The following is a 22,879-nucleotide window of genomic DNA, read 5'->3' as shown; positions in this document are numbered from 1 at the left end:
GACTTCAAAAATGGAAGAGAGGAATTACTGGTTTAATGACCAGAATAAGTTTTACCTCTCTTGATTTCAACCCAAGTGTTAAAGGATACAGAAAAAGCACAAGCATACTTTAGATATTCTGTCCCTACTTTAAAACATAAAACTGTGAGAAATCTGAGTTCTCACTTAGGATGGTAGCCACTCTTGAACAAATGAGGAAACAAAAGGGCTTTTATCTCCTTTAAAAAGGCAGACAAGCCTCTGAAACCCTCAAGACAAAATCTTGATCCATATCATGCTACCATTTTTCCCTTTGAAGTCAAGAGGAATTAAATCTCAAAGATACACAAAGTAGGAAAATACCAGTATTCAAAGATCTGACAGAAACAACCAAGCTTCAGACAGCTTTGCCCAGAACATAAACCAGATAAACAATTCAAACCCAGACTCATTTCGCCATGACATGGTCTTCTATTTCATTTTTATGTTTATTTATATGTTGTTTGATTGACTGCATGAAATATTTGATTCAGATAAAGCCCTATCTTTATTTAAGTAAATGGTTGTTCGTATGTTAAATCCTACCTAAATGCTCTGCCAACAGTGGCACATCTAGTAGGTGAAAATATATGTATAATTGAAAAATAATTTTAATTTCTACAGGGAAAAAAAAGCTGTTTGATTCTCCCAAGGGTGTCAATTTCACGTAGATCATTTCAAGCAGGATCAATGCCTGAAATTCATTCAGAAAGCCAGAGTGCTTAGTTTTCTTGGGAGGAAATGGATTCTCTACTTAAGAAGGACAGATTTCCACTAGAAAGAAGAAAAAGAACACCCACACATCACTGGAAGCTTATACTGGGTGAAGCAACACTTTCCAATTCATTTGAATGAGGAAATGTCCCCTAGTCTTCTTTAGCCTGTATCTTCCTGTCCCCTCCTTCTGGGTTTGGCTGTAGCTGAAGCTAAACACTGATTTATACCAGTCCTTAAAAAAAAAAAAAAAGAAAAGAAAGAAAAATTAATGATTCTTTCCATAAATCCTGTAACTACAAGGGCTGGTGGTTTCATATGCATATTATGGCCACATTTAGTTAACTGCTCCCTTTCTCCAGCCAGATCCTTCACTGTGAAATTGTCCTCCAAGCTGGGAACATGTTGGTTAGTTACAGGCAGTGAAACAGGGAAGGTCAAAACCACCGTGTCCAGTTAGAAGGCTAGAGTGCTTATAGGTGAAGCTCATGCATTTCCCACGTGCCCTTTACCATGACAAGCACTTCAGGTGCGTGAAACTGCTTCACCCTCTCGGCTGGCAGAGGGACAAGGCAATAACCTCCATTTTAGAGCTGAGGAACTGAGGCATAGAGTTTGCATTAAGTTGTTTGCCTATGTTGGTTTGTGTTTTGATGCCTTATCTCTTCAGATTCAGATCCCCTTTCAAGATGCCCTTAGAAGAATACCTCTGAAAGGGTAAATAGGTTGATAACAGCAGTTCCCTTAGGACAGGGGAGCAGGGAACTGGAAGAACTAGGGTGTGTGAGAATAGAAGAGAAAAGGAGACATACTTCTCCCTTTATGCCCTTTGGCACATTAAAAAAAAAATTTTTAACCTTGCACAGTTGATCTTCACTATTCATGAATTCCCTATTTGTAGATTTGCCTACTGGCTCAAATTCATTTGCAACACCAACATCAATACACACGTGCTTTACTGGTCACTTGCAGTAGTTGAGTGGGTGGTGCAAATTTTGGTGGACCCAACAAGCCCCTTCCCAGCTGACACTCTGCCTTCTGTTTCAGCTCTCATATGAAGGGATGGGCCAAGGGTGGAGGTGGTAGGGGACAGTGCAGTGCAAGAAGGTCAGGCTCTGAGACAGTTGGATGGGGTGTGAATCCCAACTCTAGTACCTGTTAGTGGGATGGCCTCAAGCAAGACACTTACCACTTCTAAACCTTGTTTTCTCTTTTGTACAATAAAGAAAATAAAATCTCCTGGGATGAGTTGTTTACATAATTTAAAATTATAATTATAATCTATGTGAGCTAGGTATGTGTATATATACGTATTTCCCCTAGCTCAATGGTCCTATATTCAGTAATTCAATGCTCATGGTGACTTGATTGAATATAACTATCCTAACAAGGAGAATCAACTACCTATGTGTTTTTACTACAATGTGTGAGAGTACGTGTATTATACATTTCATCTTTATGATTATGTGAGCACAGAGGTTGGAAGGAGCATAAAAGAGGGTATATACACTTAAGTGTTAAGAATGAAATCTAGAACACAGTCTAGGTTCACAAACGCAAATTTTACAAAAGGACTTACATTGAGTAAGAAAGTGAGAGAGGTCCTAACTTACCAAGTGGACAAGGCAATGGTCAAGATCTAAACATAAAAGCAATCCCATCCTTTGGATATTCTAGAAATTAATACTCAGAGAGGATTCAGAGAGATCTAAAGACTGGGAGAGGTACCCAATGGGCCCTGAAAGGCAAGACACAGATATTCTTAGCTGAGGTATCTTTCAAGAGAAAGTCTATTTGCAGCTGCTGAAGCCATGAGTCTATCCCAGAAGTAGAACCAGCAATTGGTTGCAGAGGTCCAAATGTCAGTGAATGGAGAGTTGTAGAAGGCCCACAGTACAGTTAATAGAACACAGCCATAGAAAACCTGGGAATTTAGCAATCTAAGATGAAGGAGTCATACTATACCAGGGGCCCTTTTCTATACAGGAATTTTTCTGGGGATAGAGTCAGTATCTGAAATCAAGTTCTGAAAGGGTTCCATGACCCCTCAAAAAAAGCGTTAACAACTTTGCCTATAAAATATGCCAGTATTTTGTCTTTTTTTACTTCCATTACCAGACTTATAGTTTTCTTTTTGAGACACCTTTTTAGGAAAACCCCAGCCAACCTCTAACTGAAATAGATAATGGGTCCAGCAGCTGTGCTCTGAAATCCATTGTCCCATATATGCCAAGGTCATGCTTCCCAGTGGCTGCTTTGAGTGGGGCAAAGATACTGAGGCAGGCCCACTGCTGGGAGACAGGGAACTTCTCTAATGGTGACTGGTGGTAGATCTTCCCCCATGGCCTTTCAGAACCTTCCTTTGACTGCATGGTTTCTCCACTTCTTCCTCTCCCTCTCCTTGTCTCTGTATTCCAATTGCATCCCAGCCTCCTGACCTCACCTGGTTCCCTCCCCATGTCTCTCCCAACGCGGCTCCCTAATATAAATCCTAGCATGCTTAATCCCTGGCATCTGCTTCTCAAACAGGACTGACAAAGAGAGCAAATTTCAAATGTTTTATGAAAGTTACTAAGTTACCAGCAAAAAAAAAATGAGAGGCTGCAGTGTGTGCTCTTCAGTCAGCCAGACTGGCTCAATGCCCACATGACTCACTTTCATTCCAAGACAGAAAGCCACCAACATTTTGATTCAAGTCTTGGACAAATTACAGGTTACTGTATGTTTCAGAGTATATGCTTAATTAAAAACCTTTAAAGATCACATGTAAATGAATGCTAAATCCACAAATGCCGTGAATCTATTCTACTAAGAATCTATAAACTACTCTGGATACCTCAAAACTATGAGTTGGTTTAAAATGTCTACGTACCCCTCCTTCACCCAGAAGCCTCTCCCTGTGTTTTCCACCTGGTGGATTTCCACTTATTCTTTAAAAAGCAACTTAAAGTCTACCTAATCTAGGAAACCCTCCTTGATTTCCTTTGGCCAAATTACCTCCTTGAACTCTGTGCTTCTTTAAGGATTTGTACCTGATTCTATTGAAATACCTAACAATTAATATTTTTCTGGTGCCTATAATTAATGACTAATAGTGGCTGAAACAATTGGGAGATTATTATCATTACCTCAGAGAACAAGAATCCTGGAAAAATTCAGTGGTATGGCTGGTTTTCCACAGTGTCATCAGGAATGTACCCCATTTCCATCTGTCCACCTGATCATCCCCGATATTGATGCTCCAGCCTAACCACACTCAGAGGCAGGAAGATAAAGAAACACATTCTACGCAGTTGTCTCTCATTTTTGATGGCTGAGGGAACCCTTTCCAGGTGGTCCCCTGAAGATTCTAGCACTCATCTCATTGGCCATAATGCAGTAACATGGCCATTCCAACCCATCATGGCAGACAGGAATGGGATTACATGATTAGCTTAAACCAATAATGATTCATCTTTTGAATGGAGCCCACCTTCTTTGAAGATGTCGCTGCCTCATACCCTAATTTTTTTTTGCTTTTTTTCTTTCTTTCTGTTTTGTTTATTTGTTTGTTTGTTTGTTTGTTTGTTTTACATCAAGGACCTATTAGCCAGAGAGATGGAAGGGGTGGCTTCTGAGTGGAGAACCAACAGGCTCTAGCTCACGCCTAACTCAGAGGTTCTGGCTTTACTGCCTCTCGTTGCCTTCACTCAGAGGGGAGGAATCCTGTCTTGTTCTTTGCATCACCCAAAATTGGCCATTAGTAGCACTCAATAAATGAACATGCGAAACATTCATTTTTTTTGTTGAAAATAAAGGAGATGCATGTAAAAAAAAAAAACTAAAGCAATGCAAAAAAAAAAGTATAATTACAAAGTAAAATGTTAGATAAACCCTCCAACAGCTCTCCTGAAAGATTAATTAGAATGCCATTGCAGTTGTAGAGAGCCAATAACTGAGGCTAAAGAGGATATATAACTCAGCTGAAATGACAACATGAACATTCTGACTCCACAGTCCATAGTCAGAATCCCAGACCCCTCAACTCTCTACCTGACCTTCCAAACATGGTTTTGGTGTCTCACTCAGGGACGCTACAACTATTTAAATAGTGGCCACCAGGGGCGCCTGGGTGGCTCAGTCGGTTAAGCGTCCGACTTTGGCTCAGGTCATGATCTCACGGTCCGTGGGTTCGAGCCCCGCGTCGGGCTCTGTGCTGACAGCTCAGAGTCTGGAGCCTGTTTCAGATTCTGTGTCTCCTTCTCTCTGTGACCCTCCCCTGTTCATGCTCTGTCTCTCTCTGTCTCAAAAAAAAATAAACGTTAAAAACATTTTTTTTAAATAAAATAAATAAATAAATAAATAAATAAATAAATAAATAAATAAATAGTGGCCACCAAATACACATTATGCTGAGAGGTACTTACACTAGACAAAGGGAACACTAATGAGGTTTTACAGGAGGCCACAGACAATCACAACCCAAAATGGGGGGTTTGATTTCACATATGGTCTATCAAAAACCTCTTGCAGTTCTTGGACTTCGGAGGTTATGAATGGACATTGAATCTTTCTGTGTCAGGTCCCTGCAGCAATTCTGGTTACACCCAACTGGTAGTTCTCTTTGCAATTCCATGCTTATGTCACAAAAATGGTAAGTCTTATGAAGTGAGGGGTAGTAGGGGTAGGAAAGGGATACATAAGGACAGCCAACTTTCTAGCTTAAGCAACTAAGCAGATGGGAAACAGGAACAAATCTGGAGGAAATCCTCTGCCTAGAACACTCTCAAACCAATGACTCTCTCACTTACTTTGCACACGTCTGGGCTCCAAGCCACGTCTTCAGAAAAATCTTCCCTGACTTCACCTAAAAGGTGAACACCATGATCCCCCTGTCTCCTCACCCTGCTTTATTCTTCTTCAACACATTCATCCCTTCTTGACATTTCACTATGTTTTTTAATCAGCTTCCACCACACGAATGCAAGTTTCACGAAGCGAGGAACCGTATCTGTCTTGTTCACTGCTGAATCTCCAGAGACTGGTATATCTGGCACTTTCGGCACAAATTGGATGACAAGTTCAGTTGGGACGTGTTGAATTTTAGTTTTCTGTAGGACCTACTGCAGGACTTACTGAGTAGTTCAGTAAGAAAAGAAAGTCGGAATCTGATGCTCAGAAGGAAAACCCGGACTTTACGCAGTGGTACTAGAGTCACCAGCACAGCTGGGATGAGCAGGTCATGAGTGGTGTCCCTCAAGGGAAGAGATGTGGGAGAAAAGAAAGCCAAGGATGGATTCCTGGGACCGGCTGCATTTGAGGAAGAAGAGTAGGAGAGGGAAGAGCATCGAGAACAGTTCAAAGAGAACCAGGAGGCAGTGACACCATAAAAATCAGAGAGGAAACAGTTTCAAGGAGTCTGATTAACAGGGTCAAAAATCCAGAAGAGGGGCGCTTGGGTGACTCAGTCGGTTGAGTGTCCAACTCTTGATTTCTGCTCAGGTCATGATCTCACAGTTCGTGGGATCGAGCCTCATGTCAGGACTCTGCACTGACATTGCAGCACCTGCTTGAGATTCTCGCTCTCTCTCAAAATAAATAAATAAGCATTTAAAAAAAAATACAGAAGACCAAGAGGGCAAGAACAGAAAATGTTCTGTTTCTATAATCTCTCTCTCTCTCCCTCTCTCTGTAATCTAATTAAAAAGACAAGATTGGAGAAGCAAGGCATTTTTCTGTTGATCTTTAACCATAATTCCACAGAACTAACAATTTCTTTACTATGAAATTTGTTCTACTTCTTCTCTTTAAAGTTTCCAGGCTATTTATGACCGCATTTCACAAATACATATCCATCCATAAACGGTAACACGCACTCCCACAGGTGGTAGCAGCAGCCTAAAACAATTAATCCTAATTAATCTATTTTCAAAGTCAAGAGCCATTTTAGTTCCAGGTCGGTGCTCCCAGGATCCCATGTGAAAAATTCTGGAGAAAAAAACCTGGATAACTTTCCTGACTCCACAAGCATCACAAGGACCGCATTCAGAGCATCTGATTCATAACTCCCAGAGGATCAGACCAATCCAGCACTTGCCCTTGTAAAAGCCAAAACTCTTTCCTCAGGATGCAGCAGGCTATCACATGACCTCAGCTGACCTGGAGGACACAGATGGGTGGGATATTAAAATGTAATACAAAGTTCACCAAGCCTGAGGGACACTGGGGAAGAACCAAACTTGCTCTAAAGCACACAGACCCACCCATGAGGGGTGCAGATAGGGAGTGAGGAAATGGGGAAGCACCACAGCAGCTGAAAGCTGAAACTTCTGTCCAGCAGAGGCCTTCCCCAAGATTGTGGTTCAGACTGAGCTGGTGACCAGGAGAAAGAAGAGAAGGGAAAGGTACTGTCCTTTTGGCCTGTTACTCGCCTTTTGGTTCACAGCGGCTCTCAGGCTTGCTGCACATTAGGACCACGTGGAGAGCTTTTAAAACTTACCCAGCAATAGGACCCAAATATCATTAGGTGTCTGAGTTCCCCAGGTGACACCAATGTGCAACCAAATTTAGAACTTTAATGCAACTGTCTGGCCTAGAGGCATGGCGACAAGGACATCTGCCAGACTCTGTTATCACAGACTCCCCAGAGAAGGCCAACGGCCATTGCAGAGTAAGGGAAAACTCCTGACCTTGCCATAAGTAGTACAAGCAGCAGCATTTTCACCTTCTGCACGACCTCCACGTCAGGCAAACAGGGAATCAGCCACTTCAGCTGAGAGATGCTGCTTCAGGCAAAGGGAGGTTTTCCTCAGAGTCACCCAAACGGAACACAGTCTCTGATCCATTCCAAAGAGAGATTGTGGGTTGTCGAGAATGTAGTCATGATTCTATAAAGACTTGACATAGAAAGTGTGGTCCTCTACCAGCAGGACGGGCATCTTTGGAAAGCTTAGTGGAAATTCAGAGTCTCAGACCCTACCCCAGACCTGCCCCAAACTCTAAATCTTGCCAGATGGCAAAGAACGTATTGAAATCTTTACTTATAAACTGACAAAAATCTTTGAGAAACACTTGAGGGGAAGAGCGGAAAAAAAATGTCCAAGAGGAAAAAAGTAACAGAGTCTTGGTTCATTTGAAATTGATTTTTGTTGTTATTTGCTTTGGTTTTGTTTTATTCTGCTTTATGATTACACTAAGAAGTGGCTAAATTTGGTAAGGATTTCTTTAAAATTAAGGAATCAAAACTGAGGGAGCAACCAAAACCTTAAGAACAAAAAATTAAGGATTTCTGTGAATCAGGAACCATAGGCTATTAGACCAATAATCAGTTCATTGAGTCTACAGGATTTTCCCCAGGTCTCCATCTTCTCAGGTTCAAAATGATACATTCAAATTGAACCATAATCACCATCCCCTCTTGCTCAAAATAGTACCATTTGAAGATCTTGAAATCAAATGTCCCAGCACAATGGAAATACTTTCTAGTCACACACAGGCTTCAGGATAATTTCACCACTAGGTGGCAATGTTGACCCAAAAATGCTAAAACCAATGTCAACCTCTTTCCCGTTTTTCGAGGCTGATTTAAATTTGTCTTTCAAAGGTCAGGACATCTGAAAGGGTCAGATATTGCACTACTACGAGGTGAAGACCAAGAACTGAAACATGTGGACTTAGAAAATCATCAGTACAAAGACAATTGGAAGTGAAAGAAAGGGGGCTGCATGGAGTCACAGAGACTGAAACAGCAGGCCAGGGCCAGGAATTTCCTGAGTGGACGTGTAAGGGAATTCAACTGAGTCAGGACAAACAAAGGATTCCCCATCCTGGTAAGGCCCCCCATGGAGACTGTTGGCCCTATAGAACTGAATGCTCATATATCACTCTCACCTAGTACCTTTAGAGGGACTAAGTGAAACACATAGCATTTGCTCCCCCTGCAGGCAAGCAAATCATGCGTGAGAATTTTTCTGACGTGTCCTATACCCAAGTCCTGTCTATTATCTTCAATATCTGGCCTATTCTGTGGAATCCTGACTTTGCTGTGCTCTAGGACTTAGGACATTGATTCTGCTCCTAGGAATTCATGCTCCTGACCTCATAGCCTCAACCTAATGCTATCTCCTAGACCTTAGAAATAAACTTGACCCTAACTGAGATGATAGGCACCCTCTCCACATCCCACTCCTTCCAAATCTTGCCTCACGTTAAAACTCCACACACAATGTTTTGAGCAAAGAATCATTGACTGTTGGAACCAGAAGTAATTTAGAGGTGTCATTACATCAATCCTTCTTTTTGTTTTTCAAGAGAAAGGAAGGGGAGAGGAAGAGCAGTAATATTTAATATTTAATAAATTTCAAGCAGAAATAGATCAATTTCTCCTATCAAAAATCTTGACGTGGGGAGCTCTATGAGTAGGAAATTCAATGACTCAGCAACACTGTGAGAGGCTGGGTTGCCTTCACTTTCTCTCCTCTGCTGTCCCCATTGTGTTGGTTAAGGCATCTGTGTGGTACCAGGAAAGTTTTCTCAGCCCCTAATACTGCATTGTCACACAACAAAATCCTAAAGCCTAGGTTTCCCCCTGTGCATCCGTTACTAAATACGAAGAAAACCTTCACAGAAACCCATCAGCAGATTTGCCTTCACAATTTATTAGTCAGTACTGGTTCACCTGCCTAATCCTCTATGAGTCACTGTTGGGGGAATAGAACCACCATAATTGGCTTTGACAAATCAGAATCTGACTCACATGGAGGAGGAGACATGGGCACTGAAGGAAAAAAAAAAGGGATACTGCCAAACATTAAAGAAATGGAAAATGCATATTGGGCATTGGGCAGGGATATCCAGGCAGCTCAGAGCCAAGAACATTCCTTTCACATAGGAAGCTGATAACCCCTGCTACTTTTCACATCAACTTCTCATCATCAGCATACTTTGCTCAGGTGTGTGTATCCGTGTTCACTTGTCAAGCTACTGTGAGCAGCCATGTCTCACAATGAACCAAATAAGGGTGGGGCACCAAAGGTAGAATCCTAGCTTCTCTGTTGATTCATTTAGGAAGATTGAGCATTAGAGTATGACCACTTATAAGATTTACATTCCATCATTCTATAATTATAAAAGTTCTTTTTGGGTGTTTTTGGTTTTGTTTTTTTAGCTGAGCTGAGCTGAGAAGTGCCAAGACTGAATAGAAGCCCTGCTAGAACTTTCTTTAAGTAAGTGTTTCTCATCCTTGGATGCGCATCAAAGTATCTGAAGGGCTGGTTCAAACATAGATTGCTGGGCTTCAACTCCTGAAGTTTCTAATGTTGTAGGACTGGGATGGGGCCCAAGTATTTGCATTTCTAACAAGCTCCAAGAGACCCTGATGCTGATCCAGGGACCATACTTTAAAGACCATAGCTCTACGCAAGTTTGAGATACTCTGAAACTGTTCACGGAGCCTAGAATTGCTATAGTCTTTCTACCATTTCTGTGGTGGAAATTTTCTAAGCCTCAAAGGCCACCATAAGGACTAGCTTGCTCACACAAAGTTAATTTAATTTATTTGTATTTCAAAGGTATTCCATCTATATCTGGTGTATCCTAAACTTTGGGTACTCTTCTAACTAAGACTCTCCCCCCGCCCCCCCCCCCCACACACACAGGCTTTGGATGCTCAGGTATTCACTTATTAATTAAAGAAAATGTTTTCTGAATGTGCCTGTATGTTGCACACTGTGCTGGGCTTTTGCAGAGGAAATTAACATACATGTAGGCCCTTCCCAAAAGGCTTGCTATGACATCAGAGAAGACAACCATATCCACACATGTAGTTACAAAAGTAACCACAATGCAAGCCTGTGATGAAAGCCATAAAGGGGGTAAAAAGTGAGACAGAATTCGGGAGATGAAACAATGTTTTTAGCTCAAGAGATATGAGAAGTTTTCAAAGAAAAATGTGAAAGCTAGGCTGTACCTTTAAAGAATGGGTTGAAATGGGACACAGTAGATGAGGCAAAGTCTGTTTCAAAGTGTAAACATGAACCAAAGAAGAAAAAAAGCATCAAGTGTACAAGAAAAATAAACAGCTCAGTATTACTGGGGTGAAGATGCCTGAAGATAAATTATATAGGAAAGTACTGGAAAGGCTTCCAATACCAGGGTAAGGGAGTGACTGAAAATTTTAAAGCAGGGAATTGAGATACAAAGGAATACTACCTGGGCAGTGGTATGGGAAGGAGGCATTGTATGGGGAAAGGACTTGGAGCTAGTTGCAAACTAGATAGTTTTCAGAAGTAATCAAAATACAAGATTAAATCAAAAGTTCAACTGAGAATTCCCTTGGGACAGTTAAGAAGTCATTGAATGCACCATGTCTCCTTTTAGATGAAAAACATTAATGCAAAAAGATCTATAAGTAATCCATACAAGCAGACAAAACTTAGACTGAAATTTCTCTCTCTCTCTCTCTCTCTCTCTCTCTCTCTCTCTCTCTCTCTCATGCACACACATACACACACAAAAAAAGGCATTTAATTATGGCATGATAACATAAAAAAACAACATATCAGTAGTTAAAACCTCATTGTATTTTAAAGTAAATCACATATTTAATGTATGTTTTAATTTAAATTCAAGTTAGCTAACATATCGTGTAGCACTGGTTTCAGGAGTAGAATTTAATGATCCATTACTTACATATGGCATCCCGTGCTCATCCCAGCAAGTACCCTCCTTAGTACCCATCACCCACTGAGCCCATTCCCCCACCCACCTCTCTTCCAGCAACCCTCAGTTAGTTCTCTATATTTAATAGTCTCTTATGGTTTGCCTCCCTCTCTGGTTATTTTTCTTTCCCTTCCCCTATGTTCATCTGTTTTGTTTCTTAAATTTCACATGTGAGTGAAACTCTATATTTGTTTTTCTCTGACTGACTTATTTCACCTAGCATAAAACACTCTGGTTCCATCCATGTTGTTGCAAAGAGCAAGATTTCGTTCTTTTTTTATTGCTGAGTAATATTCGTGTGTGTGTGTGTGTATGTGTGTGTGTGTGTGTGTGTGCATGTACACACACACCTTCTTATATATATAAGGATCCATATACCACATCTTCTTTACCCATTGATCAGTCAATGGACATTTAGGCTCTTTCTATAATTTGCCTATTGTTGATAGCAGTGCTATAAACATTGGGGTGCCCCTTCAAATTAGCATTTTTGTATCTTTTGAATAACTAGTATTTATTAGGCAACAATAACTGCCTATTGTTGATAGCAGTGCTATAAACATTGAAGGTGCCCCTTCAAATTAGCATTTTTGTATCCTTTGGATAAATAACTAGTAGCATAATTGCTGGGTCCTATGACAGTTCTATTTTTAACTTTTTGAGGAAACTCCAAACTGTGTTCCAGAGTGGCTACACCACTTTCCATTCCCACCAACAATGCAAGAGTGTTCCCCTTTCTCCTCATCCTCACTAAACTCTGTTGTTTCCTGATTTGTTAATTTTATTTTTTTTAAATAATAATTTGTTTTATTGCTTTTCAGGGTATAATGAGAACAAAACTAGTTCTACACATAAATCATTATTTCTTTTTTTTTTAATATATGAAATTTATTGTCAAATTGGTTTCCATACAACCAACACCCAGTGCTCATCCCAAAAGGTGCCCTCCTCAATACCCATCACCCACCCTCCCCTCCCTCCCACCCCCCATCAACCCTCAGTTTGTTCTCAGTTTTTAACAGTCTCTTATGCTTTGGCTCTCTCCCACTCTAACCTCTTTTTTTTTTCCTTCCCCTCCCCCAGGGGTTTCTGTTAAGTTTCTCAGGATCCACATAAGAGTGAAACCATATGGTATCTGTCTTTCTCTGTATGGCTTATTTCACTTAGCATCACACTCTCCAGTTCCATCCACGTTGCTACAAAAGGCCATATTTCATTCTTTCTCATTGCCACGTAGTATTCCATTGTGTATATAAACCACAATTTCTTTATCCATTCATCAGTTGATGGACATTTAGGCTCTTTCCATAATTTGGCTATTCCTGATTTGTTAATTCTAGCCATTCTTACAGGTGTGAGGTGGTATCTCACTGTGGTTTTGCATTTCCCTGATGATGAGTGATTTTGGGCATCTTTTCATGTGTCTGTTAGCCATCTGGATGTCATCTTTGGAAAAGGTCTACTCATGTCCTCTGCCCATGTCTTCACTGGATTATTTGGGTTTTGGGTGTTTGATAAGTTCTTTATAGATTTTTGGATACTAACCCTTTATTTGATATGTCATTTGCAAACATCTTCTCCCTTTCTGTCAGCTGCCTTTTAGTTTTATTGATTGTTTCCTTCACTGTGCAGAAGCTTTTTATCTTGATGAGGTCCCAATAGTTCATTTTTGCTTTTGTTTTCCTTGCCTCTGGAGACATGTCTAGTAAGAAGTTGCTGTAGCCAAGGTCAAAGAGGTTGCTGCCTGTGTTCTCCTCTAGGATTTTAATGGTTTTCTGTCTTACATTTAGGTCTTTCGTCCATTTTAAATTTATTTTTGTGTGTGGTGTAAGAAAGTGGTCCAGGTTCATTCTTCTACATGTCACTGTCCAGTTTTGCCAACACCATTTGTTAAAAGAGACTGTCTTTTTTCCTTTGGATATTCTTTCCTGCTTTGTCAAAGATTAGTTGGTGAATTTATGGGTCTATTTCTAGGTTCTCTGTTGTGTTCTATAGATCTATGTGTCTGTTTTTGTGCCAGCACCATACTGTCTTGATAATTACAGCTTTGTAATGCAGCTTGAAGTCTGGAATTCTGATGCCTCCAGCTCTGGTTTTCTTTTCAACATTACTATGACCCTTCAGGGTCTTTTCTAGTTGCATACAAATTTTAGAATTGTTTGCTGTAGTTCTATGAAAAACACTTGTGTTATTTTGATAGGGATTGCACTGAATGTGTAGATTGCTTTGGGTAGTACAGACATTTCAACACTATTTGTTCTTCCAATTCATAAGCATGAAATGTTTCTCCATTTCTTTCTGTCTTCTTCAATTTCTTTCACAGCCATTCTATAGTTTTCAGCATAGAGGTCTTGTAACTCTTTGGTTCAGTTTATTCCTAGATATCTTATGTTTTGTCTTATTTCGTTTTGTTTTGTTTTGCTGGTGCAACTGTAAATGGGATTGATTCCTTCATTTCTCTTTCTGCTGCTTCATTATTGGTGCATAGAAATGCAACAGATTTCTGTACATTGATTTTACATCCTTCCAGTTTGCTGAATTCATATATCAGTTCTAACAATGTTTGGGGGGAGTCTTATGGGTTTTCTACACAGAGTATCATGTTGTCTACAAAGAGGGAAAGTTTGACTTCTTCCTTGCCAATTTGGATGTGTTTTATTTCTTTTTGTTGGTAGATTGCTGAGGCTAAAACTTCCAGTACTATGTTGAACAACAGTGGTGAGAGTGGACATCTCTGTCATGTTCCTGACCTTAGGGGGAAAGCTCTCAGTTTTTCCCCATTGAGGATGATATTAGTTGTAAGTCTTTTATTTATGACCTTGGTGATGTTGAGGTATGTTCCTTCTAGTGCTACTTTCTTGAGGGTTTGTATTAAGAAAGAATGCTATATTTTGTCAAATCCTTCTTCTGCATCTATTCAAAGGAACATATAGCTGTCATCCTTTCTTTTACTAATGTGGTGTATTATGTTGATTGATTTGTGGATATTGAACCACCCCTGCAGCCCAGGAATACATCCCACTTGATTGTGGTGAATAATTCTTTTAATTATTTAATCACTTTGTTGGGTTTCTTTTGTTAGTATCTTGTTGAGAATTTTTTAATGCATTTTTTAAGCATAGTCAAATGAATTAGTTGTGAGTTTCTTATGGTGACATCACCATGAACCAGAAATTTCTTTCTGTAAATAGCAGCTATATGCCTATGGGTTTCCAACTAAAACACCCCAGAACTTTTATAGTATTTCCCCAGGTATCTCTGATAGAATGTAGAATAAGTTTAGGTGACAAGGATTAACTATATTTTTATTTCAGTAGTTAAATATTTATTTTAACATATAAGGAAAAAATATAACTAGCTCACCAGGTCCATTAATTCACAGATTTTCAAAAATATGTATAATATCAAAAGATGAGCCAACCTAAAGAAGATATCAAATATATAATGGTATTATAGTAATGTTTGATGCCAGCTGTTCAAGACCTCTGTTTATCAGAACTTTGACACCTCTGGGAGTATCAGATGTGCCCTAAAGCAAGAATTGGAAGTCATTTTATCTCGTGTCAAAATGCAGAGCTCTGAAAACAGGGATTCCAGTTAAGGGCTGTGGAGGGGAAATGGCTTTAAAGTTCTTTTAGTAGTTTCTTTTTGAGCTTGCTTTGATAGAAAAAAATACAAAGATACCTTGGCCTGTAAACATGTCCTGAGTCCCTTGAGGCTGTTTTTATTTCTGGCAACTTCCCTAACCAGGTTACTCTCAGAGTAACAAACAAACCAATCAATATAAAAGATAATGAAAAAAAAATAATGAAAATTATCATTGTCAGAAACAAATGCTGCTTCATAATACCAACAGTCCATGGTGTTGCCCCAAAATTTTTCAAAATGCAAACCCTTCATTGGTCCTCTTTTGACAACACCCTATGTATTAGTCAGCTAATAAAATACTGCAGACTGGGTGGTTATACAACATAACTTTTTCCCCACAGTTCTGGACCCTCAAAGTCTGAGATCAGGGTGCCAGCCTGGTGGGTTCTAGTGAGAGCTGTCTTCCTAACTTGCAGACAGCCATCTTCTCACTATGTCCTCAAATGGCCTTCCCTTGGTGCGTGCATATGGATCAAGAGATCTCTCTCTCTTTCTCCTCATAAGGTCACCAATCCGACTGGATTAGGATCTACCTTTATGACCTCATTTGACCTCAGTTACATCTTTAAAGGCTTTATCTCCAACACAGTCACATGGAGGGCATTGAGATAGGACTCAATGTATGAATTTCAGGGGGATACATTTCAGTCCAGAGCACTCAAGGTTATAGCCTTGCTTGACTTTCTCAAGGACTCTGCCTGCCTTTCACCACACAAACGATTATTCACTGCCTGCCCAAATGAGTCTGAGTACATTTTACAGTTTACCTTTTATTCAATTTGATAAAGTGAATTTAGGTGGAGAGAACTACTGTACTTGGAGCCACGGGTCTCTAAATACTCTCCAATGAGCTATAAATCGGCAGGGTTTCTCTGTGCTTTGCAGGTGTGAGCTGCAGTGTTCCCCAACCCTCCTATGTCAGGGGCAGCTGCAGTATTCATGGACCACATTGACATTTCCCACTTCTATCTGGGTCACAAACAAAGCACCCAAGCTCCGTGAAATTTTGTTGAAAATGGTGGTCATCACAGCCAGTTCTCAGATGTCCACACAACCTTGCCCCCATAAATTCAATAAACTGAAACTATTTTCCTGGTGAAGCAAGAAAAAGCCACATCTTCCAACTTTCCATTACATTCATGCTTTGCTCAGGTTTGGCGCTGTCCTGGAGGCTTTATCTCTTCTTTAATATCTAAATACCTACTTAATTCATTCTCCAGTCTTTTTCAAAAGGGGGATACTCTCTGCTAACTTCTAGATAGTTCAGTACTAGCTGAAGGTTTAGGTGCTTAATGTATTCTTTGTATGCCTTACTAGATTTTAGAGTCAGATAGCTCTGCCCTTCATTTCTGTGACCTCAGGAAGAATATCAGAAAAGAAGTGGATTGCTTTTAGCTCTATGTCACACAATACCCAACAAATAGTGACATAAGTAAAAGATAATAAATTGTCTTACGTGCCTCAGATTCTTTTGGTCTCTTCTGAGTGGTAGACTAAGGCCTAAGGACTAAGGCCAAAATCAAATCTGGCCTTAGATTCTCTTTTAATCACTCAAATAACATTATTTGAATGCTACTATATTCCAAGCAGTATTCTAGGACTTTCTGGAGCACATAATATACACCTAGGGCCTGCCTAGAAGGCCTTACATGACAGAGAAGAGTAAACATGGAGACAAAGAACTTCAGAGAATGATTGTGATAAGAACCATAAAGGAAGTACAGAAAACATGTTGGGGAAATATAGGAGATGGAATAATCGCTCTATTCAGGAGGACCAGAAAAGGATTCAAGGAAAGGAGTAATAGTTGAGTTGAGCCCATAAGTCTGAGCAGGACTGAGACACAGTGGGGGTGGGAGGTAGAGTAAAGGCCACCCCAGACATGAGGTGACATGAGCCAATTAACATCACCAGAAAGGTGTTAGGGACTTTGGGATAAGCTCCTGAGCATCACAGGCATGTGAGTTGCCTGAAGACAAGCAGGCATTCTCAAGATAGGAAAATAAAAGAAAAATGTGACCAAAATCTCCTCCAGAAGTTCCCATCACTCTCCTACTTGTCTTGTACCAAATACTGTGTCCTGGGACCACCACTGCCATAAGGAAGGCTGAGAAAGTGACTTCAGCTCTTCCGGATGAGAGAAAGAGATGGGGTGTGATGGATTAGCAAAAAAAACAAAAACAAAAAACGATGTCTGTCACAGCAAGATTATTACTTAAACTTCTCTGCTTTCCTCTCTTAAAATGGGACTAATGGTGTTTCATGTACCTATTGTGAGGATTCAATGAAATCCAAACTACTTGGATGGGCCAATACCTGGTGTAGAATAGGAACTCGGTATGCTCCTCTTCCCTCCTAGTCTGTGCTCCTCAGTCGCATCTAGTTTTTGAATTCTGTGAGTATGCAACAAATCTGACATTTACAATAATGACACGTTCATTGACAGGAAATTTTACTTAGTTCTCACTCCTAAGGGAGTTCTTTTTCTTATTTTAAGATGTCACTCAAGGCTTCCCTTCCCTTCCCTTCCCTTCCCTTCCTTTCCCTTTCCTTCCCTCAGAAATTTTGTGTTGCAGGGCTCACTGCAGCATTGCCTGGTATCCCCAAACCAATATCCCACCTGCCACCCTACCTCATCCACATGGGATTTGGATATTTACTTATGGAGACCTTAATTTATTCAGGAGAATTATGCCAGATAGTCTGAAAAGTAAAGGGGATGTAAGGGAAGGCTTGGAATTGAAGCTCTTGCATGTTAGAATGAAGTGTAAGATTTTGATGCTTTCATCTCAATATTAGAAAGGGGGCAACAGCTTTTCTGGTCTCTGCAGTATAGCTTAGTAAGGCTTCTTGTCCTGTCAAAGTACATGTCCAGGCTTTGCCAGAAGGCAGTCAAGTCACTTATCTTCAAGGAACCAAATAGGACAAGTTAATTAAAATATCAGTAGTGAATACTGTATACTCAAGAAGACATGGCACCTTCTTTAAAGGCTCTAGACAATGAAGTTAACTGGGATCTTCATATGATTCTGGAGTCAAAGTAGACACCAAAGGACAGGGTGAAGTTCCCACCTACCTTACAGAATAGGAATATAGGTTACATTTGACTTAAACAAATAAAGGAAGCATGACATTGTTTTGAGAGAGAGTGAGAGAATGTGTATGTGCGAGCAGGGCTGAGGGAGGGAGGGAGGGAGAGGGAGAGAGAGAGAGAGAGAGGGAGAGAGAGAACACATGGGGCTCAATCCCAAGACCCTGGGATCATGACCTGAGCTGAAATCAAGACTCTGACACTCACTCACGTGCCATCCAGGTGTCCCAAAATAAGTATGGCATTTCTTTTCTTTTCTTAATTTTTTAATGTTTATTTATTTTTGAGAGAGAGAAAGAGAGAGCATGAGAGGGGAGGGGCAGAGAGTGACAGAATCCAAAGAAGGATCTAGGCTCTAAGCTGTCAGCACAGAGCTCAATGTAGGGCTTGAACCCCTGAACTGTGAGATCATGACCTGAGCTGAAGTCAGACACTTAACCAACTGAGGTACCCAGGTGCCCCGAAGCATGACATTTCTTACACTTTGTATTATGGAGTGAAATTTACATCCCCTCCATTTTATCCATAAGACAATGCTACGATGATCCTTCAGCCTGTTAGTGCCTAATAAATACATAAAGATGAACTAATACTTGGGACAGCCAAATGCCAAAGTCATCATTAAAGGGAAAACACCCAACAAAACTGAGTCCATATGGAAAAGAGTTATTGTTGACATTGTTTTAAGGATGGTCAAGGGCATCGGTACTTGAATTAAAATATAATTGGCCCATACTCTTTACTCATTATGTAGTAGTATTTACATGTATGACAAAGCTTCTGTCTATAATAATTCAAGAAGATAAGTCCTTTTTTAATGAAAGTATAATTGACATACGTTATATTAATTTCAGGTGTACAACATAATGATTTGATATTTGTATATATTGAGAAATGATCACTACAATAAGTCTAGTTGACATCTGTCTTTATACATAGTTACAGAATTACTTTTTCTTGTGACAAGTGTTTTTAAAATCTACTCTCTCAGCACATTTAAAATATGCAATACAGTATTACTAACTATAGTCACCATGCTCAACATTACATCCCTATGACTTACTTATTTTATAACTGGAAGTACATTTCAATTCCTTTCATCCATTTCTCACCCCTTATCACCTCTGGCAACCACCAATATGTTCTCAGTAACTATGAGCTTATTTTTTTTGTTTTTGTTTTATTAGATTCTACATATAAGTGAGATCATATGGCATTTGTTTTTCTCTGTCTGACTTAATTCACTTAGCATAATGACCTCAATTTCTATTCATGTTGTCACAAATGGCAGGATTACATTCTTATTCATGGCTAATATTCCATTATATGTCTATATAAATATATAGATATAGATACATAGATATCACATATTCTTTTCCATTCAACTGCTATTGGACCCTTGGGCTGTTTCCTTATCTCGACTATTGTAAATAATGCTGCAATAAGCATGAGGGTGCATATATGTTTTAGAATTTCTGTTTGCATTTTCTTTGGATAGTTCTATTTTTAATTTTTTGAGGAACCTCCCTACTGTTTTCCTTAGTGGCTGCATCAATTTACATTCCCAGAAAGAGTGAACAAGTGTTCTCTTCTTTTTTTTTTTCACATCCTTGACAACACTTGTAATTTCTTATCTTTTTGATAAATAGCCATTCTACTACTGTGAGGTGATATCTCATGGTTTTTATGTGAATTTCTCTGATTATTTGTGATGCCAAACATCTTTTCATGTTGGCCATGTGTATGTCTTCTTTGTAAAACGTCTATTCAGATCATCTGTCCATTTTTTATTTGGATTATTTAGAGGGTTTTTGCTATTGAGTTATACGAGTTCTGTATATACTTTAGATATTAACCCCTTATCAGATATGATTTCCAAATTTTTTCTCCCATTCAGTAGGTTGCCTTTTCATTTTGTTGATGGTTTCTTTTGCTTGTACAGTAGCTTTTTTGTTTGATGTAGTCCCAACTTGTTTATTTTTGCTTGTGTTCCCTTTGCTTTTGGTACCAGATTTCAAACATTATTACAAAGACAAATGTCAAGGAGCTTACTGCCTATGTTTTCATCTAGGAGTTTTATGGTTTCGGGTCTTACATTTAAATCTTCCATTTTGAGTTTTTTGTGTATGGTGTAAGATAGTGGTCTCATTTCATTCTTTTGCTTGTGGCTGTCCAGTTTTCCCAACACCATTTATTGAAGAGACTGTTCCTTCCCCCATTGTATATTCTTGGCTCCTTTGTTGAAGATTAATTGACCATGTATGTGGGTTAATTTCTGGACTCTATTCTGTCCATTGATCTATGGTATGCCAATACCACACTGTTCAGGTCAGAATAGCTTTGTAACGTAGTTCAAAATCAGGGAGCAGGATACTTGAGCTTTGTTCTTCTTCCTCAAGAATGCTTTGGCTATTCAGGTCTTCTGTGATTTTATACAAATTTTAAGACTGTCCTATTTCTGTGAAAAAATGCTGTTGGATATTTTTACAGGGATTGCACTGAATCTATAGATTGCTTCAGGTAGTATGGACATTCCAACAATATCAATTCTTCCAATCCATGAGCACAGAACATCTTTCTATTTACTTGTGTCTTCTTCAATTTTTTATCTATGTCTTACAGATTTTAGAGTACATATCTTTAAACTCCTTTGTTAAATTTATTCTTTCTTTTAAGTTTTATTTATTTATTTTTGAGACAGAGACAAAGAGAGTGAGCAGGGGAGGGGCAGAGAGAGAGAGGGAGAGAAAGAGTCCCAAGCAGGCTCTGCACTGTCAGCATGGAGCCCGATGTGGGGCTCAAACTCACACACCACAAGATCATGACCTAAGTCAAAACCAAGAGTCAGACTCTTAACTGACTGAGCCACCCAGGTGCCCCTGTTAAATTTATTCTTAAGTATTTTATTATTTTTTATGCAATTGTACATGGGATTGTTTTTTAAATTTTATTTATTTTAGAAACAGAGAGAGAGAGAGCATGAGTAGGAGAGAGGCAGAGGGAGAGGGAGAGAAAAGGGGGAGAGAGAGAGAGAGAGAGAGAGAGAATGAATGAATGAATATTAAGCAGGCTCATCATAGAGTCCAATGCAGGGCTCAATCCCACAACCCTGGGATTATAATCTGAGCCAAAATCAAGAATTGGACACTCAATCAACTGAGCCAGCCAGGCACCCCAGGATTGTTTCCTTAACTTCTTTTTCTAGTAGTTTGTTATTAGTATATAAAAACACACAAAAAAAATGTCTATATATTGATTTTGTATTCTGCAACTATACTGAATTTGTTTATTAGTTCTAAGTTTTTTGGTGGAGTCTTTAGAGTTTTCTATATATAATGTGTGCCATCTGCAAATAGTGACACTTCTACTTTAAAAATTGGGATGCTTTTTATTTCATTTTCTTACCTAATTGCTCTGGCTAGTACTTCAAATACTATGTTGAATAAAAATGGTCAGAGTGAGCATTCTTGTCTTGCTCCTGATTTAAGAAGAAAAGCTTTAGGCTATTCATTAAGTATGATGTTAGCTTTGGGCTCATCATATGTGACCTTTATTATGTTGAAGTATGTTCTCTCTATACCCTCTTTTGTTAAGAGTTTTTGTCATAGGGGTGCCTGGGTGGCTCAGTCGGTTGAGCGTCCGACTTTGGCTCAGGTCATGATCTCATGGTTCATGAGTTTAAGTCCCACATCGGGCTCTGTGCTGACAGCTTGGAGCCTGGAGCCTGCTTCAGATTCTGTGTCTCCCTCTGTCTCTGCCCCTCCCCTGCTTGCACTCTGTCTCTCTCTCAAAAATAAATATTAAAAAAAAATTTTAAAACAGAGTTTTGTCATAAATAAATACTGAATTTTATCAAAAGCATTTTCAGCATCTGTTGAGAAGATCATGATTTTTATCCTTTATTTTGTTAATGTGGTGTATCATGTTGATTCATTTGCAGATGATGAACCATCCTTGGATCCCTGGAAGAAATCCTTGATCATGGTGTGTGACCCTTTTACTACATTGTTGAATTTGGTTTGCTAATATTTTATTAAAGATTTTTGCATCTATGTCCATCAGGGTTATTGGCCTATAATTATCTTTTCTTGTGATATCCTTGTCTGGCTCTCATACTAGTGTAATACTGGTAGAAGTATTTTTCCTTATTCTTCTTTAAATTCATCAGTGATAGAATTCATCAGTGAAGCAATCTGGTCCTGGACTTTTGTTTGTTCAGAGATTTTTGACTACTGATTTAATCCCCTTACTAGTAACCAGTGTGTTCAGATTATCTATTTCTTCATGACTCAGTCTTGGAACGGTGTGTGTTTCTAGGAATTTATCCATTTCTTCTAGGTTGTTGAATTTTTTGGCATATAATTGTTCACAGTGGTCTCTTATGAGACCTTTATATTTCTGTGGTGGCAGTTGTAACATTTCTTTTTTCATTTCTGATTTTATTTATTTGAATCTTCTCTTTTTTTTTTCTTGGTGAGTGTAGCTAAAGGTCTGCCAATTTGATTTATCTTTTCAAAGAACCAGCTCTTAGTTTTACTGATCTTTTCTATTGCTTTTTCAGTCTCTATTTTATTTAATTCTGCTATGATCTTTGTTATTACCTTTTTATATTAACTTTGAGCTTTCTTCATCTTTTTCTAGTTCCTTAAGGTGTAAATTTAGGTTATTTCTTTGAGATTTTTCTTGTTTCTTTGGATAAGCATTTATTGC

The sequence above is a fragment of the Neofelis nebulosa genome, chromosome 4 (assembly GCF_028018385.1).
Source record: "Neofelis nebulosa isolate mNeoNeb1 chromosome 4, mNeoNeb1.pri, whole genome shotgun sequence".
Lineage (NCBI taxonomy): Eukaryota > Metazoa > Chordata > Mammalia > Carnivora > Felidae > Neofelis > Neofelis nebulosa.
This window is presented reverse-complemented; position numbering follows the sequence as displayed.